Below are 19,530 nucleotides of genomic sequence, written 5' to 3' on the forward strand. Positions count from 1 at the left end.
ACTTATGCCTAGTGTTGCCCCAAAAGCAAGTCATTCCCTGAGCGGGAATCAAACCCAGGCAGCGGTAGTAAAAGAACCGAATCCTAACCACTAGACCAACAGGGAGATTGAAAAATACTTTTTGCAAGCTAGGGGGCTAAACAGCGATTTTATTCCTCGGCTCACTTTTTATCTATTCCCAAATGCAACTACTTGCAATCTAAGGGGATGTAGCTCAGAGGAATAGAGCATTAGTTGAACGTACGAAGACCTGGGGGCAATCCTTAGCAGCTCCAAGAAACCACCAAACTCAGCAGATTAATTTCTTAAAGGGAACATATGCTGCTGCCAAACCTCTGACCATCTAGGTGATGGCGTTTGACTACATATTTTAACCTTCGATAGCTCAGTTGGTAGAGCGGAGGACTGTAGGTGAAATTGCTGTAATCCTTAGGTCGCTGGTTCAAATCTGGCTCGAAGGATTGTACTTTTTCTTGTGGCTTACGCCAACTTTTTGACAGCAGTGTACCATGACATGTGCTTGACAAAAAAATATATTTCCCTGAGAGAAGAAATCTTCACTTGTTGACCTTTGATAGGAATGTTGGTAGAGCAGCAGAGAGTTCTCGAGATTGCAACAGTCCGTATGTCGCTGACTCAGAAGAGTATAACTTATTCTGGAGTTGTTCCAAGTTTTTGACTTATGCCTAGTGTTTACCCAAAAGCAAGTCATTCCCTGAGCGGGAATCAAACCCAGGCCGCGGTGGTAAAAGAACCGAATCCTAACCACTAGACCAACAGGGAGAGAGAAAAATACATTTCGCAAGCTAGGGGGCTAAACAGCGATTTTATTCCTCGGCTCACTTTTTGTCTATTCCCAAATGCAACTACTTGCAATCTAAGGGGATGTAGCTCAGAAATTGCTGTAATCCTTAGGTTGCTGGTTCAAATCTAGCTCGAAGGATTGTACTTTTTCTTGTGGCTTACGCCAACTTTTTGACAGCAGTGTACCATGACATGTGCTTGACAAAAAAATATATTTCCCTGAGAGAAGAAATCTTCACTTGTTGACCTTTGATAGGAATGTTGGTAGAGCAGCAGAGAGTTCTCGAGAATGCAACAGTCCGTATGTCGCTGACTCAGAAGAGTATAACTTTTCTGCAGTTGTTCCAAGTTTTTGACTTATGCCTAGTGTTTACCCAAAAGCAAGTCATTCCCTGAGCGGGAATCAAACCCAGGCCGCGGTGGTAAAAGAACCGAATCCTAACCACTAGACCAACAGGGAGAGAGAAAAATACATTTCGCAAGCTAGGGGGCTAAACAGCGATTTTATTCCTCGGCTCACTTTTTATCTATTCCCAAATGCAACTACTTGCAATCTAAGGGGATGTAGCTCAGAGGAATAGAGCATTAGTTGAACGTACGAAGACCTGGGGGCAATCCTTAGCAGCTCCAAGAAACCACCAAACTCAGCAGATTAATTTCTTAAAGGGAACATATGCTTCTGCCAAACCTCTGACCATCTAGGTGATGGCGTTTGACTAAATTTTTTATCCTTCGATAGCTCAGTTGGTAGAGCGGAGGACTGTAGGTGAAATTGCTGTAATCCTTAGGTCGCTGGTTCAAATCCGGCTCGAAGGATTGTACTTTTTCTTGTGGCTTACGGCAACTTTTTGACAGCAGTGTACCATGACATGTGCTTGACAAAAAAATATCTTTCCCTGAGAGAAGAAATCTTCACTTGTTGACCTTTGATATGAATGTTGGTAGAGCAGCAGAGAGTTCTCGAGATTGCAACAGTCCTTAGGTCGCTGACTCAGAAGAGTATAACTTTTTCTGCAGTTGTGCCAAGTTTTTGACTTATGCCTAGTGTTGCCCCAAAAGCAAGTCATTCCCTGAGCGGGAATCAAACCCAGGCAGCGGTAGTAAAAGAACCGAATCCTAACCACTAGACCAACAGGGAGATTGAAAAATACATTTTGCAAGCTAGGGGGCTAAACAGCGATTTTATTCCTCGGCTCACTTTTTATCTATTCCCAAATGCAACTACTTGCAATCTAAGGGGATGTAGCTCAGAGGAATAGAGCATTAGTTGAACGTACGAAGACCTGGGGGCAATCCTTAGCAGCTCCAAGAAACCACCAAACTCAGCAGATGAATTTCTTAAAGGGAACATATGCTGCTGCCAAACCTCTGACCATCTAGGTGATGGCGTTTGACTACATATTTTAACCTTCGATAGCTCAGTTGGTAGAGCGGAGGACTGTAGGTGAAATTGCTGTAATCCTTAGGTCGCTGGTTCAAATCTGGCTCGAAGGATTGTACTTTTTCTTGTGGCTTACGCCAACTTTTTGACAGCAGTGTACCATGACATGTGCTTGACAAAAAAATATATTTCCCTGAGAGAAGAAATCTTCACTTGTTGACCTTTGATAGGAATGTTGGTAGAGCAGCAGAGAGTTCTCGAGATTGCAACAGTCCGTATGTCGCTGACTCAGAAGAGTATAACTTATTCTGCAGTTGTTCCAAGTTTTTGACTTATGCCTAGTGTTTACCCAAAAGCAAGTCATTCCCTGAGCGGGAATCAAACCCAGGCCGCGGTGGTAAAAGAACCGAATCCTAACCACTAGACCAACAGGGAGAGAGAAAAATACATTTCGCAAGCTAGGGGGCTAAACAGCGATTTTATTCCTCGGCTCACTTTTTGTCTATTCCCAAATGCAACTACTTGCAATCTAAGGGGATGTAGCTCAGAGGAATAGAGCATTAGTTGAACGTACGAAGACCTGGGGGCAATCCTCAGCAGCTCCAAGAAACCACCAAACTCAGCAGATTAATTTCTTAAAGGGAACATATGCTTCTGACAAACCTCTGACCATCTAGGTGATGGCGTTTGACTATATTCTTTACCCTTCGATAGCTCAGTTGGTAGAGGGGAGGACTGTAGGTGAAATTGCTGTAATCCTTAGGTTGCTGGTTCAAATCTAGCTCAAAGGATTGTACTTTTTCTTGTGGCTTACGACAACTTTTTGACAGCAGTGTACCATGACATGTGCTTGACAAAAAAATATATTTCCCTGAGAGAAGAAATCTTCACTTGTTGACCTTTGATAGGAATGTTGGTAGAGCAGCAGAGAGTTCTCGAGAATGCAACAGTCCGTATGTCGCTGACTCAGAAGAGTATAACTTTTTCTGCAGTTGTGCCAAGTTTTTGACTTATGCCTAGTGTTTACCCAAAAGCAAGTCATTCCCTGAGCGGGAATCAAACCCAGGCCGCGGTGGTAAAAGAACCGAATCCTAACCACTAGACCAACAGGAAGAGAGAAAAATACATTTTGCAAGCTAGGGGGCTAAACAGCGATTTTATTCCTCGGCTCACTTTTTGTCTATTCCCAAATGCAACTACTTGCAATCTAAGGGGATGTAGCTCAGAGGAATAGAGCATTAGTTGAACGTACGAAGACCTGGGGGCAATCCTCAGCAGCTCCAAGAAACCACCAAACTCAGCAGATTAATTTCTTAAAGGGAACATACGCTTCTGCCATCTCTGACCATCTAGGTGATGGTGTTTGCCTACATTTTTATCCTTCGATAGCTCAGTTGGTAGAGCAGAGGACTGTAGGTGAAATTGCTGTAATCCTTAGGTCGCTGGTTCAAATCCGGCTCGAAGGATTGTACTTTTTCTTGTGGCTTACGCCAACTTTTTGACAGCAGTCTACCATGACATGTGCTTGACAAAAAAATGTATTTCCCTGAGAGAAGAAATCTTCACTTGTTGACCTTTGATAGGAATGTTGGTAGAGGAGCAGAGAGTTCTCGAGATTGCAACAGTCCGTATGTCGCTGACTCAGAAGAGTATAACTTTTCTGCAGTTGTTCCAAGTTTTTGACTTATGCCTAGTGTTTACCCAAAAGCAAGTCATTCCCTGAGCGGGAATCAAACCCAGGCCGCGGTGGTAAAAGAACCGAATCCTAACCACTAGACCAACAGGGAGAGAGAAAAATACATTTCGCAAGCTAGGGGGCTAAACAGCGATTTTATTCCTCGGCTCACTTTTTGTCTATTCCCAAATGCAACTACTTGCAATCTAAGGGGATGTAGCTCAGAGGAATAGAGCATTAGTTGAACGTACGAAGACCTGGGGGCAATCCTCAGCAGCTCCAAGAAACCACCAAACTCAGCAGATTAATTTCTTAAAGGGAACATATGCTTCTGACAAACCTCTGACCATCTAGGTGATGGCGTTTGACTATATTCTTTACCCTTCGATAGCTCAGTTGGTAGAGGGGAGGACTGTAGGTGAAATTGCTGTAATCCTTAGGTTGCTGGTTCAAATCGAGCTCGAAGGATTGTACTTTTTCTTGTGGCTTAAGCCAACTTTTTGACAGCAGTGTACCATGACATGTGCTTGACAAAAAAATATATTTCCCTGAGAGAAGAAATCTTCACTTGCTGACCTTTGATAGGAATGTTGGTAGAGCAGCAGAGAGTTCTCGAGAATGCAACAGTCCGTATGTCGCTGACTCAGAAGAGTATAACTTTTTCTGCAGTTGTGCCAAGTTTTTGACTTATGCCTAGTGTTTACCCAAAAGCAAGTCATTCCCTGAGCGGGAATCAAACCCAGGCCGCGGTGGTAAAAGAACCGAATCCTAACCACTAGACCAACAGGAAGAGAGAAAAATACTTTTTGCAAGCTAGGGGGCTAAACAGCGATTTTATTCCTCGGCTCACTTTTTGTCTATTCCCAAATGCAACTACTTGCAATCTAAGGGGATGTAGCTCAGAGGAATAGAGCATTAGTTGAACGTACGAAGACCTGGGGGCAATCCTCAGCAGCTCCAAGAAACCACCAAACTCAGCAGATTAATTTCTTAAAGGGAACATATGCTTCTGACAAACCTCTGACCATCTAGGTGATGGCGTTTGACTATATTCTTTACCCTTCGATAGCTCAGTTGGTAGAGGGGAGGACTGTAGGTGAAATTGCTGTAATCCTTAGGTTGCTGGTTCAAATCTAGCTCGAAGGATTGTACTTTTTCTTGTGGCTTACGCCAACTTTTTGACAGCAGTGTACCATGACATGTGCTTGACAAAAAAATATATTTCCCTGAGAGAAGAAATCTTCACTTGTTGACCTTTGATAGGAATGTTGGTAGAGCAGCAGAGAGTTCTCGAGAATGCAACAGTCCGTATGTCGCTGACTCAGAAGAGTATAACTTTTTCTGCAGTTGTGCCAAGTTTTTGACTTATGCCTAGTGTTTACCCAAAAGCAAGTCATTCCCTGAGCGGGAATCAAACCCAGGCCGCGATGGTAAAAGAACCGAATCCTAACCACTAGACCAACAGGAAGAGAGAAAAATACTTTTTGCAAGCTAGGGGGCTAAACAGCGATTTTATTCCTCGGCTCACTTTTTGTCTATTCCCAAATGCAACTACTTGCAATCTAAGGGGATGTAGCTCAGAGGAATAGAGCATTAGTTGAACGTACGAAGACCTGGGGGCAATCCTCAGCAGCTCCAAGAAACCACCAAACTCAGCAGATTAATTTCTTAAAGGGAACATATGCTTCTGACAAACCTCTGACCATCTAGGTGATGGCGTTTGACTATATTCTTTACCCTTCGATAGCTCAGTTGGTAGAGGGGAGGACTGTAGGTGAAATTGCTGTAATCCTTAGGTTGCTGGTTCAAATCTAGCTCGAAGGATTGTACTTTTTCTTGTGGCTTACGCCAACTTTTTGACAGCAGTGTACCATGACATGTGCTTGACAAAAAAATATATTTCCCTGAGAGAAGAAATCTTCACTTGTTGACCTTTGATAGGAATGTTGGTAGAGCAGCAGAGAGTTCTCGAGAATGCAACAGTCCGTATGTCGCTGACTCAGAAGAGTATAACTTTTTCTGCAGTTGTGCCAAGTTTTTGACTTATGCCTAGTGTTTACCCAAAAGCAAGTCATTCCCTGAGCGGGAATCAAACCCAGGCCGCGATGGTAAAAGAACCGAATCCTAACCACTAGACCAACAGGAAGAGAGAAAAATACTTTTTGCAAGCTAGGGGGCTAAACAGCGATTTTATTCCTCGGCTCACTTTTTGTCTATTCCCAAATGCAACTACTTGCAATCTAAGGGGATGTAGCTCAGAGGAATAGAGCATTAGTTGAACGTACGAAGACCTGGGGGCAATCCTCAGCAGCTCCAAGAAACCACCAAACTCAGCAGATTAATTTCTTAAAGGGAACATATGCTTCTGCCATCTCTGACCATCTAGGTGATGGTGTTTGACTACATTTTTATCCTTTGATAGCTCAGTTGGTAGAGCGGAGGACTGTAGGTGAAATTGCTGTAATCCTCAGGTCGCTGGTTCAAATCAGGCTCGAAGGATTGTACTTTTTCTTGTGGCTTACGCCAACTTTTTGACAGCAGTGTACCATGACATGTGCTTGACAAAAAATATCTTTCCCTGAGAGAAGAAATCTTCACTTGTTGACCTTTGATAGGAATGTTGGTAGAGCAGCAGAGAGTTCTCGAGAATGCAACAGTCCGTATGTCGCTGACTCAGAAGAGTATAACTTTTCTGCAGTTGTTCCAAGTTTTTGACTTATGCCTAGTGTTTACCCAAAAGCAAGTCATTCCCTGAGCGGGAATCAAACCCAGGCCGCGGTGGTAAAAGAACCGAATCCTAACCACTAGACCAACAGGAAGAGAGAAAAATACTTTTTGCAAGCTAGGGGGCTAAACAGCGATTTTATTCCTCGGCTCACTTTTTGTCTATTCCCAAATGCAACTACTTGCAATCTAAGGGGATGTAGCTCAGAGGAATAGAGCATTAGTTGAACGTACGAAGACCTGGGGGCAATCCTCAGCAGCTCCAAGAAACCACCAAACTCAGCAGATTAATTTCTTAAAGGGAACATACGCTTCTGCCATCTCTGACCATCTAGGTGATGGTGTTTGACTACATTTTTATCCTTAGATAGCTCAGTTGGTAGAGCGGAGGACTGTAGGTGAAATTGCTGTAATCCTTAGGTCGCTGGTTCAAATCCGGCTCGAAGGATTGTACTTTTTCTTGTGGCTTACGCCAACTTTTTGACAGCAGTCTACCATGACATGTGCTTGACAAAAAAATGTATTTCCCTGAGAGAAGAAATCTTCACTTGTTGACCTTTGATAGGAATGTTGGTAGAGGAGCAGAGAGTTCTCGAGATTGCAACAGTCCGTATGTCGCTGACTCAGAAGAGTATAACTTTTCTGCAGTTGTTCCAAGTTTTTGACTTATGCCTAGTGTTTACCCAAAAGCAAGTCATTCCCTGAGCGGGAATCAAACCCAGGCCGCGGTGGTAAAAGAACCGAATCCTAACCACTAGACCAACAGGGAGAGAGAAAAATACATTTCGCAAGCTAGTGGGCTAAACAGCGATTTTATTCCTCGGCTCACTTTTTGTCTATTCCCAAATGCAACTACTTGCAATCTAAGGGGATGTAGCTCAGAGGAATAGAGCATTAGTTGAACGTACGAAGACCTGGGGGCAATCCTCAGCAGCTCCAAGAAACCACCAAACTCAGCAGATTAATTTCTTAAAGGGAACATATGCTTCTGACAAACCTCTGACCATCTAGGTGATGGCGTTTGACTATATTCTTTACCCTTCGATAGCTCAGTTGGTAGAGGGGAGGACTGTAGGTGAAATTGCTGTAATCCTTAGGTTGCTGGTTCAAATCTAGCTCGAAGGATTGTACTTTTTCTTGTGGCTTACGCCAACTTTTTGACAGCAGTGTACCATGACATGTGCTTGACAAAAAAATATATTTCCCTGAGAGAAGAAATCTTCACTTGTTGACCTTTGATAGGAATGTTGGTAGAGCAGCAGAGAGTTCTCGAGAATGCAACAGTCCGTATGTCGCTGACTCAGAAGAGTATAACTTTTTCTGCAGTTGTGCCAAGTTTTTGACTTATGCCTAGTGTTTACCCAAAAGCAAGTCATTCCCTGAGCGGGAATCAAACCCAGGCCGCGGTGGTAAAAGAACCGAATCCTAACCACTAGACCAACAGGAAGAGAGAAAAATACTTTTTGCAAGCTAGGGGGCTAAACAGCGATTTTATTCCTCGGCTCACTTTTTGTCTATTCCCAAATGCAACTACTTGCAATCTAAGGGGATGTAGCTCAGAGGAATAGAGCATTAGTTGAACGTACGAAGACCTGGGGGCAATCCTCAGCAGCTCCAAGAAACCACCAAACTCAGCAGATTAATTTCTTAAAGGGAACATATGCTTCTGACAAACCTCTGACCATCTAGGTGATGGCGTTTGACTATATTCTTTACCCTTCGATAGCTCAGTTGGTAGAGGGGAGGACTGTAGGTGAAATTGCTGTAATCCTTAGGTTGCTGGTTCAAATCTAGCTCGAAGGATTGTACTTTTTCTTGTGGCTTACGCCAACTTTTTGACAGCAGTGTACCATGACATGTGCTTGACAAAAAAATATATTTCCCTGAGAGAAGAAATCTTCACTTGTTGACCTTTGATAGGAATGTTGGTAGAGCAGCAGAGAGTTCTCGAGAATGCAACAGTCCGTACGTCGCTGACTCAGAAGAGTATAACTTTTTCTGCAGTTGTGCCAAGTTTTTGACTTATGCCTAGTGTTTACCCAAAAGCAAGTCATTCCCTGAGCGGGAATCAAACCCAGGTCGCGGTGGTAAAAGAACCGAATCCTAACCACTAGACCAACAGGAAGAGAGAAAAATACTTTTTGCAAGCTAGGGGGCTAAACAGCGATTTTATTCCTCGGCTCACTTTTTGTCTATTCCCAAATGCAACTACTTGCAATCTAAGGGGATGTAGCTCAGAGGAATAGAGCATTAGTTGAACGTACGAAGACCTGGGGGCAATCCTCAGCAGCTCCAAGAAACCACCAAACTCAGCAGATTAATTTCTTAAAGGGAACATATGCTTCTGCCATCTCTGACCATCTAGGTGATGGTGTTTGACTACATTTTTATCCTTCGATAGCTCAGTTGGTAGAGCGGAGGACTGTAGGTGAAATTGCTGTAATCCTTAGGTCGCTGGTTCAAATCAGGCTCGAAGGATTGTACTTTTTCTTGTGGCTTACGCCAACTTTTTGACAGCAGTGTACCATGACATGTGCTTGACAAAAAATATCTTTCCCTGAGAGAAGAAATCTTCACTTGTTGACCTTTGATAGGAATGTTGGTAGAGCAGCAGAGAGTTCTCGAGAATGCAACAGTCCGTATGTCGCTGACTCAGAAGAGTATAACTTTTCTGCAGTTGTTCCAAGTTTTTGACTTATGCCTAGTGTTTACCCAAAAGCAAGTCATTCCCTGAGCGGGAATCAAACCCAGGCCGCGGTGGTAAAAGAACCGAATCCTAACCACTAGACCAACAGGGAGAGAGAAAAATACATTTCGCAAGCTAGGGGGCTAAACAGCGATTTTATTCCTCGGCTCACTTTTTATCTATTCCCAAATGCAACTACTTGCAATCTAAGGGGATGTAGCTCAGAGGAATAGAGCATTAGTTGAACGTACGAAGACCTGGGGGCAATCCTAAGCAGCTCCAAGACACCACCAAACTCAGCAGATTAATTTCTTAAAGGGAACATATGCGTCTGCCATCTCTGACCATCTAGGTGATGGTGTTTGACAACATTTTTATCCTTCGATAGCTCAGTTGGTAGAGCGGAGGACTGTAGGTGAAATTGCTGTAATCCTTAGGTCGCTGGTTCAAATCCGGCTCGAAGGATTGTACTTTTTCTTGTGGCTTACGGCAACTTTTTGACAGCAGTGTACCATGACATGTGCTTGACAAAAAATATCTTTCCCTGAGAGAAGAAATCTTCACTTGTTGACCTTTGATAGGAATGTTGGTAGAGCAGCAGAGAGTTCTCGAGATTGCAACAGTCCTTAGGTCGCTGACTCAGAAGAGTATAACTTTTTCTGCAGTTGTGCCAAGTTTTTGACTTATGCCTAGTGTTGCCCCAAAAGCAAGTCATTCCCTGAGCGGGAATCAAACCCAGGCAGCGGTAGTAAAAGAACCGAATCCTAACCACTAGACCAACAGGGAGATTGAAAAATACATTTTGCAAGCTAGGGGGCTAAACAGCGATTTTATTCCTCGGCTCACTTTTTATCTATTCCCAAATGCAACTACTTGCAATCTAAGGGGATGTAGCTCAGAGGAATAGAGCATTAGTTGAACGTACGAAGACCTGGGGGCAATCCTTAGCAGCTCCAAGAAACCACCAAACTCAGCAGATTAATTTCTTAAAGGGAACATATGCTGCTGCCAAACCTCTGACCATCTAGGTGATGGCGTTTGACTACATATTTTAACCTTCGATAGCTCAGTTGGTAGAGCGGAGGACTGTAGGTGAAATTGCTGTAATCCTTAGGTCGCTGGTTCAAATCTGGCTCGAAGGATTGTACTTTTTCTTGTGGCTTACGCCAACTTTTTGACAGCAGTGTACCATGACATGTGCTTGACAAAAAAATATATTTCCCTGAGAGAAGAAATCTTCACTTGTTGACCTTTGATAGGAATGTTGGTAGAGCAGCAGAGAGTTCTCGAGATTGCAACAGTCCGTATGTCGCTGACTCAGAAGAGTATAACTTATTCTGCAGTTGTTCCAAGTTTTTGACTTATGCCTAGTGTTTACCCAAAAGCAAGTCATTCCCTGAGCGGGAATCAAACCCAGGCCGCGGTGGTAAAAGAACCGAATCCTAACCACTAGACCAACAGGGAGAGAGAAAAATACATTTCGCAAGCTAGGGGGCTAAACAGCGATTTTATTCCTCGGCTCACTTTTTGTCTATTCCCAAATGCAACTACTTGCAATCTAAGGGGATGTAGCTCAGAGGAATAGAGCATTAGTTGAACGTACGAAGACCTGGGGGCAATCCTCAGCAGCTCCAAGAAACCACCAAACTCAGCAGATTAATTTCTTAAAGGGAACATATGCTTCTGACAAACCTCTGACCATCTAGGTGATGGCGTTTGACTATATTCTTTACCCTTCGATAGCTCAGTTGGTAGAGGGGAGGACTGTAGGTGAAATTGCTGTAATCCTTAGGTTGCTGGTTCAAATCTAGCTCGAAGGATTGTACTTTTTCTTGTGGCTTACGACAACTTTTTGACAGCAGTGTACCATGACATGTGCTTGACAAAAAAATATCTTTCCCTGAGAGAAGAAATCTTCACTTGTTGACCTTTGATAGGAATGTTGGTAGAGCAGCAGAGAGTTCTCGAGAATGCAACAGTCCGTATGTCGCTGACTCAGAAGAGTATAACTTTTTCTGCAGTTGTGCCAAGTTTTTGACTTATGCCTAGTGTTTACCCAAAAGCAAGTCATTCCCTGAGCGGGAATCAAACCCAGGCCGCGGTGGTAAAAGAACCGAATCCTAACCACTAGACCAACAGGAAGAGAGAAAAATACTTTTTGCAAGCTAGGGGGCTAAACAGCGATTTTATTCCTCGGCTCACTTTTTGTCTATTCCCAAATGCAACTACTTGTAATCTAAGGGGATGTAGCTCAGAGGAATAGAGCATTAGTTGAACGTACGAAGACCTGGGGGCAATCCTCAGCAGCTCCAAGAAACCACCAAACTCAGCAGATTAATTTCTTAAAGGGAACATACGCTTCTGCCATCTCTGACCATCTAGGTGATGGTGTTTGACTACATTTTTATCCTTAGATAGCTCAGTTGGTAGAGCGGAGGACTGTAGGTGAAATTGCTGTAATCCTTAGGTCGCTGGTTCAAATCCGGCTCGAAGGATTGTACTTTTTCTTGTGGCTTACGCCAACTTTTTGACAGCAGTCTACCATGACATGTGCTTGACAAAAAAATGTATTTCCCTGAGAGAAGAAATCTTCACTTGTTGACCTTTGATAGGAATGTTGGTAGAGGAGCAGAGAGTTCTCGAGATTGCAACAGTCCGTATGTCGCTGACTCAGAAGAGTATAACTTTTCTGCAGTTGTTCCAAGTTTTTGACTTATGCCTAGTGTTTACCCAAAAGCAAGTCATTCCCTGAGCGGGAATCAAACCCAGGCCGCGGTGGTAAAAGAACCGAATCCTAACCACTAGACCAACAGGGAGAGAGAAAAATACATTTCGCAAGCTAGTGGGCTAAACAGCGATTTTATTCCTCGGCTCACTTTTTGTCTATTCCCAAATGCAACTACTTGCAATCTAAGGGGATGTAGCTCAGAGGAATAGAGCATTAGTTGAACGTACGAAGACCTGGGGGCAATCCTCAGCAGCTCCAAGAAACCACCAAACTCAGCAGATTAATTTCTTAAAGGGAACATATGCTTCTGACAAACCTCTGACCATCTAGGTGATGGCGTTTGACTATATTCTTTACCCTTCGATAGCTCAGTTGGTAGAGGGGAGGACTGTAGGTGAAATTGCTGTAATCCTTAGGTTGCTGGTTCAAATCGAGCTCGAAGGATTGTACTTTTTCTTGTGGCTTACGCCAACTTTTTGACAGCAGTGTACCATGACATGTGCTTGACAAAAAAATATATTTCCCTGAGAGAAGAAATCTTCACTTGTTGACCTTTGATAGGAATGTTGGTAGAGCAGCAGAGAGTTCTCGAGAATGCAACAGTCCGTATGTCGCTGACTCAGAAGAGTATAACTTTTTCTGCAGTTGTGCCAAGTTTTTGACTTATGCCTAGTGTTTACCCAAAAGCAAGTCATTCCCTGAGCGGGAATCAAACCCAGGCCGCGGTGGTAAAAGAACCGAATCCTAACCACTAGACCAACAGGAAGAGAGAAAAATACTTTTTGCAAGCTAGGGGGCTAAACAGCGATTTTATTCCTCGGCTCACTTTTTGTCTATTCCCAAATGCAACTACTTGCAATCTAAGGGGATGTAGCTCAGAGGAATAGAGCATTAGTTGAACGTACGAAGACCTGGGGGCAATCCTCAGCAGCTCCAAGAAACCACCAAACTCAGCAGATTAATTTCTTAAAGGGAACATATGCTTCTGACAAACCTCTGACCATCTAGGTGATGGCGTTTGACTATATTCTTTACCCTTCGATAGCTCAGTTGGTAGAGGGGAGGACTGTAGGTGAAATTGCTGTAATCCTTAGGTTGCTGGTTCAAATCTAGCTCGAAGGATTGTACTTTTTCTTGTGGCTTACGCCAACTTTTTGACAGCAGTGTACCATGACATGTGCTTGACAAAAAAATATATTTCCCTGAGAGAAGAAATCTTCACTTGTTGACCTTTGATAGGAATGTTGGTAGAGCAGCAGAGAGTTCTCGAGAATGCAACAGTCCGTACGTCGCTGACTCAGAAGAGTATAACTTTTTCTGCAGTTGTGCCAAGTTTTTGACTTATGCCTAGTGTTTACCCAAAAGCAAGTCATTCCCTGAGCGGGAATCAAACCCAGGTCGCGGTGGTAAAAGAACCGAATCCTAACCACTAGACCAACAGGAAGAGAGAAAAATACTTTTTGCAAGCTAGGGGGCTAAACAGCGATTTTATTCCTCGGCTCACTTTTTGTCTATTCCCAAATGCAACTACTTGCAATCTAAGGGGATGTAGCTCAGAGGAATAGAGCATTAGTTGAACGTACGAAGACCTGGGGGCAATCCTCAGCAGCTCCAAGAAACCACCAAACTCAGCAGATTAATTTCTTAAAGGGAACATATGCTTCTGCCATCTCTGACCATCTAGGTGATGGTGTTTGACTACATTTTTATCCTTCGATAGCTCAGTTGGTAGAGCGGAGGACTGTAGGTGAAATTGCTGTAATCCTTAGGTCGCTGGTTCAAATCAGGCTCGAAGGATTGTACTTTTTCTTGTGGCTTACGCCAACTTTTTGACAGCAGTGTACCATGACATGTGCTTGACAAAAAATATCTTTCCCTGAGAGAAGAAATCTTCACTTGTTGACCTTTGATAGGAATGTTGGTAGAGCAGCAGAGAGTTCTCGAGAATGCAACAGTCCGTATGTCGCTGACTCAGAAGAGTATAACTTTTCTGCAGTTGTTCCAAGTTTTTGACTTATGCCTAGTGTTTACCCAAAAGCAAGTCATTCCCTGAGCGGGAATCAAACCCAGGCCGCGGTGGTAAAAGAACCGAATCCTAACCACTAGACCAACAGGGAGAGAGAAAAATACATTTCGCAAGCTAGGGGGCTAAACAGCGATTTTATTCCTCGGCTCACTTTTTATCTATTCCCAAATGCAACTACTTGCAATCTAAGGGGATGTAGCTCAGAGGAATAGAGCATTAGTTGAACGTACGAAGACCTGGGGGCAATCCTAAGCAGCTCCAAGACACCACCAAACTCAGCAGATTAATTTCTTAAAGGGAACATATGCGTCTGCCATCTCTGACCATCTAGGTGATGGTGTTTGACAACATTTTTATCCTTCGATAGCTCAGTTGGTAGAGCGGAGGACTGTAGGTGAAATTGCTGTAATCCTTAGGTCGCTGGTTCAAATCCGGCTCGAAGGATTGTACTTTTTCTTGTGGCTTACGGCAACTTTTTGACAGCAGTGTACCATGACATGTGCTTGACAAAAAATATCTTTCCCTGAGAGAAGAAATCTTCACTTGTTGACCTTTGATAGGAATGTTGGTAGAGCAGCAGAGAGTTCTCGAGATTGCAACAGTCCTTAGGTCGCTGACTCAGAAGAGTATAACTTTTTCTGCAGTTGTGCCAAGTTTTTGACTTATGCCTAGTGTTGCCCCAAAAGCAAGTCATTCCCTGAGCGGGAATCAAACCCAGGCAGCGGTAGTAAAACAACCGAATCCTAACCACTAGACCAACAGGGAGATTGAAAAATACATTTTGCAAGCTAGGGGGCTAAACAGCGATTTTATTCCTCGGCTCACTTTTTATCTATTCCCAAATGCAACTACTTGCAATCTAAGGGGATGTAGCTCAGAGGAATAGAGCATTAGTTGAACGTACGAAGACCTGGGGGCAATCCTTAGCAGCTCCAAGAAACCACCAAACTCAGCAGATTAATTTCTTAAAGGGAACATATGCTGCTGCCAAACCTCTGACCATCTAGGTGATGGCGTTTGACTACATACTTTAACCTTCGATAGCTCAGTTGGTAGAGCGGAGGACTGTAGGTGAAATTGCTGTAATCCTTAGGTCGCTGGTTCAAATCTGGCTCGAAGGATTGTACTTTTTCTTGTGGCTTACGCCAACTTTTTGACAGCAGTGTACCATGACATGTGCTTGACAAAAAAATATATTTCCCTGAGAGAAGAAATCTTCACTTGTTGACCTTTGATAGGAATGTTGGTAGAGCAGCAGAGAGTTCTCGAGATTGCAACAGTCCGTATGTCGCTGACTCAGAAGAGTATAACTTATTCTGCAGTTGTTCCAAGTTTTTGACTTATGCCTAGTGTTTACCCAAAAGCAAGTCATTCCCTGAGCGGGAATCAAACCCAGGCCGCGGTGGTAAAAGAACCGAATCCTAACCACTAGACCAACAGGGAGAGAGAAAAATACATTTCGCAAGCTAGGGGGCTAAACAGCGATTTTATTCCTCGGCTCACTTTTTGTCTATTCCCAAATGCAACTACTTGCAATCTAAGGGGATGTAGCTCAGAGGAATAGAGCATTAGTTGAACGTACGAAGACCTGGGGGCAATCCTCAGCAGCTCCAAGAAACCACCAAACTCAGCAGATTAATTTCTTAAAGGGAACATATGCTTCTGACAAACCTCTGACCATCTAGGTGATGGCGTTTGACTATATTCTTTACCCTTCGATAGCTCAGTTGGTAGAGGGGAGGACTGTAGGTGAAATTGCTGTAATCCTTAGGTTGCTGGTTCAAATCTAGCTCGAAGGATTGTACTTTTTCTTGTGGCTTACGACAACTTTTTGACAGCAGTGTACCATGACATGTGCTTGACAAAAAAATATATTTCCCTGAGAGAAGAAATCTTCACTTGTTGACCTTTGATAGGAATGTTGGTAGAGCAGCAGAGAGTTCTCGAGAATGCAACAGTCCGTATGTCGCTGACTCAGAAGAGTATAACTTTTTCTGCAGTTGTGCCAAGTTTTTGACTTATGCCTAGTGTTTACCCAAAAGCAAGTCATTCCCTGAGCGGGAATCAAACCCAGGCCGCGGTGGTAAAAGAACCGAATCCTAACCACTAGACCAACAGGGAGAGAGAAAAATACATTTCGCAAGCTAGGGGGCTAAACAGCGATTTTATTCCTCGGCTCACTTTTTATCTATTCCCAAATGCAACTACTTGCAATCTAAGGGGATGTAGCTCAGAGGAATAGAGCATTAGTTGAACGTACGAAGACCTGGGGGCAATCCTTAGCAGCTCCAAGAAACCACCAAACTCAGCAGATTAATTTCTTAAAGGGAACATATGCTGCTGCCAAACCTCTGACCATCTAGGTGATGGCGTTTGACTACATATTTTAACCTTCGATAGCTCAGTTGGTAGAGCGGAGGACTGTAGGTGAAATTGCTGTAATCCTTAGGTCGCTGGTTCAAATCTGGCTCGAAGGATTGTACTTTTTCTTGTGGCTTACGCCAACTTTTTGACAGCAGTGTACCATGACATGTGCTTGACAAAAAAATATATTTCCCTGAGAGAAGAAATCTTCACTTGTTGACCTTTGATAGGAATGTTGGTAGAGCAGCAGAGAGTTCTCGAGATTGCAACAGTCCGTATGTCGCTGACTCAGAAGAGTATAACTTATTCTGCAGTTGTTCCAAGTTTTTGACTTATGCCTAGTGTTTACCCAAAAGCAAGTCATTCCCTGAGCGGGAATCAAACCCAGGCCGCGGTGGTAAAAGAACCGAATCCTAACCACTAGACCAACAGGGAGAGAGAAAAATACATTTCGCAAGCTAGGGGGCTAAACAGCGATTTTATTCCTCGGCTCACTTTTTGTCTATTCCCAAATGCAACTACTTGCAATCTAAGGGGATGTAGCTCAGAGGAATAGAGCATTAGTTGAACGTACGAAGACCTGGGGGCAATCCTCAGCAGCTCCAAGAAACCACCAAACTCAGCAGATTAATTTCTTAAAGGGAACATATGCTTCTGACAAACCTCTGACCATCTAGGTGATGGCGTTTGACTATATTCTTTACCCTTCGATAGCTCAGTTGGTAGAGGGGAGGACTGTAGATGAAATTGCTGTAATCCTTAGGTTGCTGGTTCAAATCTAGCTCGAAGGATTGTACTTTTTCTTGTGGCTTACGACAACTTTTTGACAGCAGTGTACCATGACATGTGCTTGACAAAAAAATATATTTCCCTGAGAGAAGAAATCTTCACTTGTTGACCTTTGATAGGAATGTTGGTAGAGCAGCAGAGAGTTCTCGAGAATGCAACAGTCCGTATGTCGCTGACTCAGAAGAGTATAACTTTTTCTGCAGTTGTGCCAAGTTTTTGACTTATGCCTAGTGTTTACCCAAAAGCAAGTCATTCCCTGAGCGGGAATCAAACCCAGGCCGCGGTGGTAAAAGAACCGAATCCTAACCACTAGACCAACAGGAAGAGAGAAAAATACTTTTTGCAAGCTAGGGGGCTAAACAGCGATTTTATTCCTCGGCTCACTTTTTGTCTATTCCCAAATGCAACTACTTGCAATCTAAGGGGATGTAGCTCAGAGGAATAGAGCATTAGTTGAACGTACGAAGACCTGGGGGCAATCCTCAGCAGCTCCAAGAAACCACCAAACTCAGCAGATTAATTTCTTAAAGGGAACATACGCTTCTGCCATCTCTGACCATCTAGGTGATGGTGTTTGACTACATTTTTATCCTTAGATAGCTCAGTTGGTAGAGCGGAGGACTGTAGGTGAAATTGCTGTAATCCTTAGGTTGCTGGTTCAAATCCGGCTCGAAGGATTGTACTTTTTCTTGTGGCTTACGCCAACTTTTTGACAGCAGTCTACCATGACATGTGCTTGACAAAAAAATGTATTTCCCTGAGAGAAGAAATCTTCACTTGTTGACCTTTGATAGGAATGTTGGTAGAGGAGCAGAGAGTTCTCGAGATTGCAACAGTCCGTATGTCGCTGACTCAGAAGAGTATAACTTTTCTGCAGTTGTTCCAAGTTTTTGACTTATGCCTAGTGTTTACCCAAAAGCAAGTCATTCCCTGAGCGGGAATCAAACCCAGGCCGCGGTGGTAAAAGAACCGAATCCTAACCACTAGACCAACAGGGAGAGAGAAAAATACATTTCGCAAGCTAGGGGGCTAAACAGCGATTTTATTCCTCGGCTCACTTTTTATCTATTCCCAAATGCAACTACTTGCAATCTAAGGGGATGTAGCTCAGAGGAATAGAGCATTAGTTGAACGTACGAAGACCTGGGGGCAATCCTAAGCAGCTCCAAGACACCACCAAACTCAGCAGATTAATTTCTTAAAGGGAACATATGCGTCTGCCATCTCTGACCATCTAGGTGATGGTGTTTGACAACATTTTTTATCCTTCGATAGCTCAGTTGGTAGAGCGGAGGACTGTAGGTGATAATTGCTGTAATCCTTAGGTCGCTGGTTCAAATCCGGCTCGAAGGATTGTACTTTTTCTTGTGGCTTACGCCAACTTGTTGACAGCAGTGTACCATGACATGTGCTTGACAAAAAAATATATTTCCCTGCGAGAAGAAATCTTCACTTGTTGACCTTTGATAGGAATGTTGGTAGAGCAGCAGAGAGTTCTCGAGATTGCAACTGTCCTTATGTCGCTGACTCAGAAGAGTATAACTTTTTCTGCAGTTGTGCCAAGTTTTTGACTTATGCCTAGTGTTTCCCCAAAAGCAAGTCATTCCCTGAGCGGGAATCAAACCCAGGCCGCGGTGGTAAAAGAACCGAATCGTAACCACTAGACCAACAGGGAGAGAGAAAAATACTTTTTGCAAGCTAGGGGGCTAAACAGCGATTTTATTCCTCGGCTCACTTTTTGTCTATTCCCAAATGCAACTACTTCTAATCTAAGGGGATGTAGCTCAGAGGAATACAGCATTAGTTGAACGGACGAAGACCTGGGGGCAATCCTCAGCAGCTCCAATAAACCACCAAACTCAGCAGATTAATTTCTTAAAGGGAACATATGCTTCTGCCAAACCTCTGCCCATCTAGGTGATGGCGTTTGACTACATATTTTAACCTTCGATAGCTCAGTTGGTAGAGCGGAGGACTGTAGGTGAAATTGCTGTAATCCTTAGGTCGCTGGTTCAAATCCTGCTCGAAGGATTGTACTTTTTCTTGTGGCTTACGCCAACTTTTTGACAGCAGTGTACCATGACATGTGCTTGACAAAAAAATATATTTCCCTGAGAGAAGAAATCTTCACTTGTTGACCTTTGATAGGAATGTTGGTAGAGCAGCAGAGAGTTCTCGAGATTGCAACTGTCCTTATGTCGCTGACTCAGAAGAGTCTAACTTTTTCTGCAGTTGTGCCAAGTTTTTGACTTATGCCTAGTGTTTCCCCAAAAGCAAGTCATTCCCTGAGCGGGAATCAAACCCAGGCCGCGGTGGTAAAAGAACCGAATCCTTACCACTAGACCAACAGGGA

The 19,530-nt window shown here is 43.5% G+C and overlaps 25 non-coding genes across 25 annotated transcripts; all 25 read left to right on the forward strand.

The window, feature by feature from the left end:
- The first annotated feature begins 374 nt into the window (after positions 1–374).
- On the forward strand, positions 375–461 carry trnay-gua. Its single transcript is given in 2 exon segments — positions 375–411; positions 426–461. It is a non-coding gene; the product is annotated as a tRNA-Tyr (tRNA).
- A 1,072-nt stretch (positions 462–1,533) lies between these two features.
- On the forward strand, positions 1,534–1,620 carry trnay-gua. The gene is given in 2 exon segments: positions 1,534–1,570; positions 1,585–1,620. It is a non-coding gene; the product is annotated as a tRNA-Tyr (tRNA).
- A 591-nt stretch (positions 1,621–2,211) lies between these two features.
- Positions 2,212–2,298, forward strand: trnay-gua. The gene is given in 2 exon segments: positions 2,212–2,248; positions 2,263–2,298. It is a non-coding gene; the product is annotated as a tRNA-Tyr (tRNA).
- Positions 2,299–3,564: 1,266 nt separating this feature from the next.
- trnay-gua lies at positions 3,565–3,651 on the forward strand. The gene is given in 2 exon segments: positions 3,565–3,601; positions 3,616–3,651. It is a non-coding gene; the product is annotated as a tRNA-Tyr (tRNA).
- Positions 3,652–4,919: 1,268 nt separating this feature from the next.
- trnay-gua lies at positions 4,920–5,006 on the forward strand. The gene is given in 2 exon segments: positions 4,920–4,956; positions 4,971–5,006. It is a non-coding gene; the product is annotated as a tRNA-Tyr (tRNA).
- A 591-nt stretch (positions 5,007–5,597) lies between these two features.
- Positions 5,598–5,684, forward strand: trnay-gua. The gene is given in 2 exon segments: positions 5,598–5,634; positions 5,649–5,684. It is a non-coding gene; the product is annotated as a tRNA-Tyr (tRNA).
- Positions 5,685–6,272: 588 nt separating this feature from the next.
- trnay-gua lies at positions 6,273–6,359 on the forward strand. The gene is given in 2 exon segments: positions 6,273–6,309; positions 6,324–6,359. It is a non-coding gene; the product is annotated as a tRNA-Tyr (tRNA).
- A 586-nt stretch (positions 6,360–6,945) lies between these two features.
- On the forward strand, positions 6,946–7,032 carry trnay-gua. The gene is given in 2 exon segments: positions 6,946–6,982; positions 6,997–7,032. It is a non-coding gene; the product is annotated as a tRNA-Tyr (tRNA).
- Positions 7,033–7,622: 590 nt separating this feature from the next.
- trnay-gua lies at positions 7,623–7,709 on the forward strand. Its single transcript is given in 2 exon segments — positions 7,623–7,659; positions 7,674–7,709. It is a non-coding gene; the product is annotated as a tRNA-Tyr (tRNA).
- A 591-nt stretch (positions 7,710–8,300) lies between these two features.
- On the forward strand, positions 8,301–8,387 carry trnay-gua. The gene is given in 2 exon segments: positions 8,301–8,337; positions 8,352–8,387. It is a non-coding gene; the product is annotated as a tRNA-Tyr (tRNA).
- A 588-nt stretch (positions 8,388–8,975) lies between these two features.
- Positions 8,976–9,062, forward strand: trnay-gua. The gene is given in 2 exon segments: positions 8,976–9,012; positions 9,027–9,062. It is a non-coding gene; the product is annotated as a tRNA-Tyr (tRNA).
- A 586-nt stretch (positions 9,063–9,648) lies between these two features.
- trnay-gua lies at positions 9,649–9,735 on the forward strand. The gene is given in 2 exon segments: positions 9,649–9,685; positions 9,700–9,735. It is a non-coding gene; the product is annotated as a tRNA-Tyr (tRNA).
- Positions 9,736–10,325: 590 nt separating this feature from the next.
- trnay-gua lies at positions 10,326–10,412 on the forward strand. Its single transcript is given in 2 exon segments — positions 10,326–10,362; positions 10,377–10,412. It is a non-coding gene; the product is annotated as a tRNA-Tyr (tRNA).
- A 591-nt stretch (positions 10,413–11,003) lies between these two features.
- On the forward strand, positions 11,004–11,090 carry trnay-gua. Its single transcript is given in 2 exon segments — positions 11,004–11,040; positions 11,055–11,090. It is a non-coding gene; the product is annotated as a tRNA-Tyr (tRNA).
- Positions 11,091–11,678: 588 nt separating this feature from the next.
- Positions 11,679–11,765, forward strand: trnay-gua. Its single transcript is given in 2 exon segments — positions 11,679–11,715; positions 11,730–11,765. It is a non-coding gene; the product is annotated as a tRNA-Tyr (tRNA).
- Positions 11,766–13,033: 1,268 nt separating this feature from the next.
- Positions 13,034–13,120, forward strand: trnay-gua. The gene is given in 2 exon segments: positions 13,034–13,070; positions 13,085–13,120. It is a non-coding gene; the product is annotated as a tRNA-Tyr (tRNA).
- Positions 13,121–13,708: 588 nt separating this feature from the next.
- Positions 13,709–13,795, forward strand: trnay-gua. The gene is given in 2 exon segments: positions 13,709–13,745; positions 13,760–13,795. It is a non-coding gene; the product is annotated as a tRNA-Tyr (tRNA).
- A 586-nt stretch (positions 13,796–14,381) lies between these two features.
- Positions 14,382–14,468, forward strand: trnay-gua. The gene is given in 2 exon segments: positions 14,382–14,418; positions 14,433–14,468. It is a non-coding gene; the product is annotated as a tRNA-Tyr (tRNA).
- A 590-nt stretch (positions 14,469–15,058) lies between these two features.
- On the forward strand, positions 15,059–15,145 carry trnay-gua. Its single transcript is given in 2 exon segments — positions 15,059–15,095; positions 15,110–15,145. It is a non-coding gene; the product is annotated as a tRNA-Tyr (tRNA).
- A 591-nt stretch (positions 15,146–15,736) lies between these two features.
- Positions 15,737–15,823, forward strand: trnay-gua. The gene is given in 2 exon segments: positions 15,737–15,773; positions 15,788–15,823. It is a non-coding gene; the product is annotated as a tRNA-Tyr (tRNA).
- A 591-nt stretch (positions 15,824–16,414) lies between these two features.
- trnay-gua lies at positions 16,415–16,501 on the forward strand. Its single transcript is given in 2 exon segments — positions 16,415–16,451; positions 16,466–16,501. It is a non-coding gene; the product is annotated as a tRNA-Tyr (tRNA).
- A 591-nt stretch (positions 16,502–17,092) lies between these two features.
- trnay-gua lies at positions 17,093–17,179 on the forward strand. Its single transcript is given in 2 exon segments — positions 17,093–17,129; positions 17,144–17,179. It is a non-coding gene; the product is annotated as a tRNA-Tyr (tRNA).
- A 588-nt stretch (positions 17,180–17,767) lies between these two features.
- On the forward strand, positions 17,768–17,854 carry trnay-gua. The gene is given in 2 exon segments: positions 17,768–17,804; positions 17,819–17,854. It is a non-coding gene; the product is annotated as a tRNA-Tyr (tRNA).
- Positions 17,855–18,442: 588 nt separating this feature from the next.
- On the forward strand, positions 18,443–18,530 carry trnay-gua. Its single transcript is given in 2 exon segments — positions 18,443–18,479; positions 18,495–18,530. It is a non-coding gene; the product is annotated as a tRNA-Tyr (tRNA).
- Positions 18,531–19,121: 591 nt separating this feature from the next.
- Positions 19,122–19,208, forward strand: trnay-gua. The gene is given in 2 exon segments: positions 19,122–19,158; positions 19,173–19,208. It is a non-coding gene; the product is annotated as a tRNA-Tyr (tRNA).
- Positions 19,209–19,530: the final 322 nt, after the last annotated feature.

The sequence above is a fragment of the Oncorhynchus mykiss genome, chromosome 21 (assembly GCF_013265735.2).
Source record: "Oncorhynchus mykiss isolate Arlee chromosome 21, USDA_OmykA_1.1, whole genome shotgun sequence".
Lineage (NCBI taxonomy): Eukaryota > Metazoa > Chordata > Actinopteri > Salmoniformes > Salmonidae > Oncorhynchus > Oncorhynchus mykiss.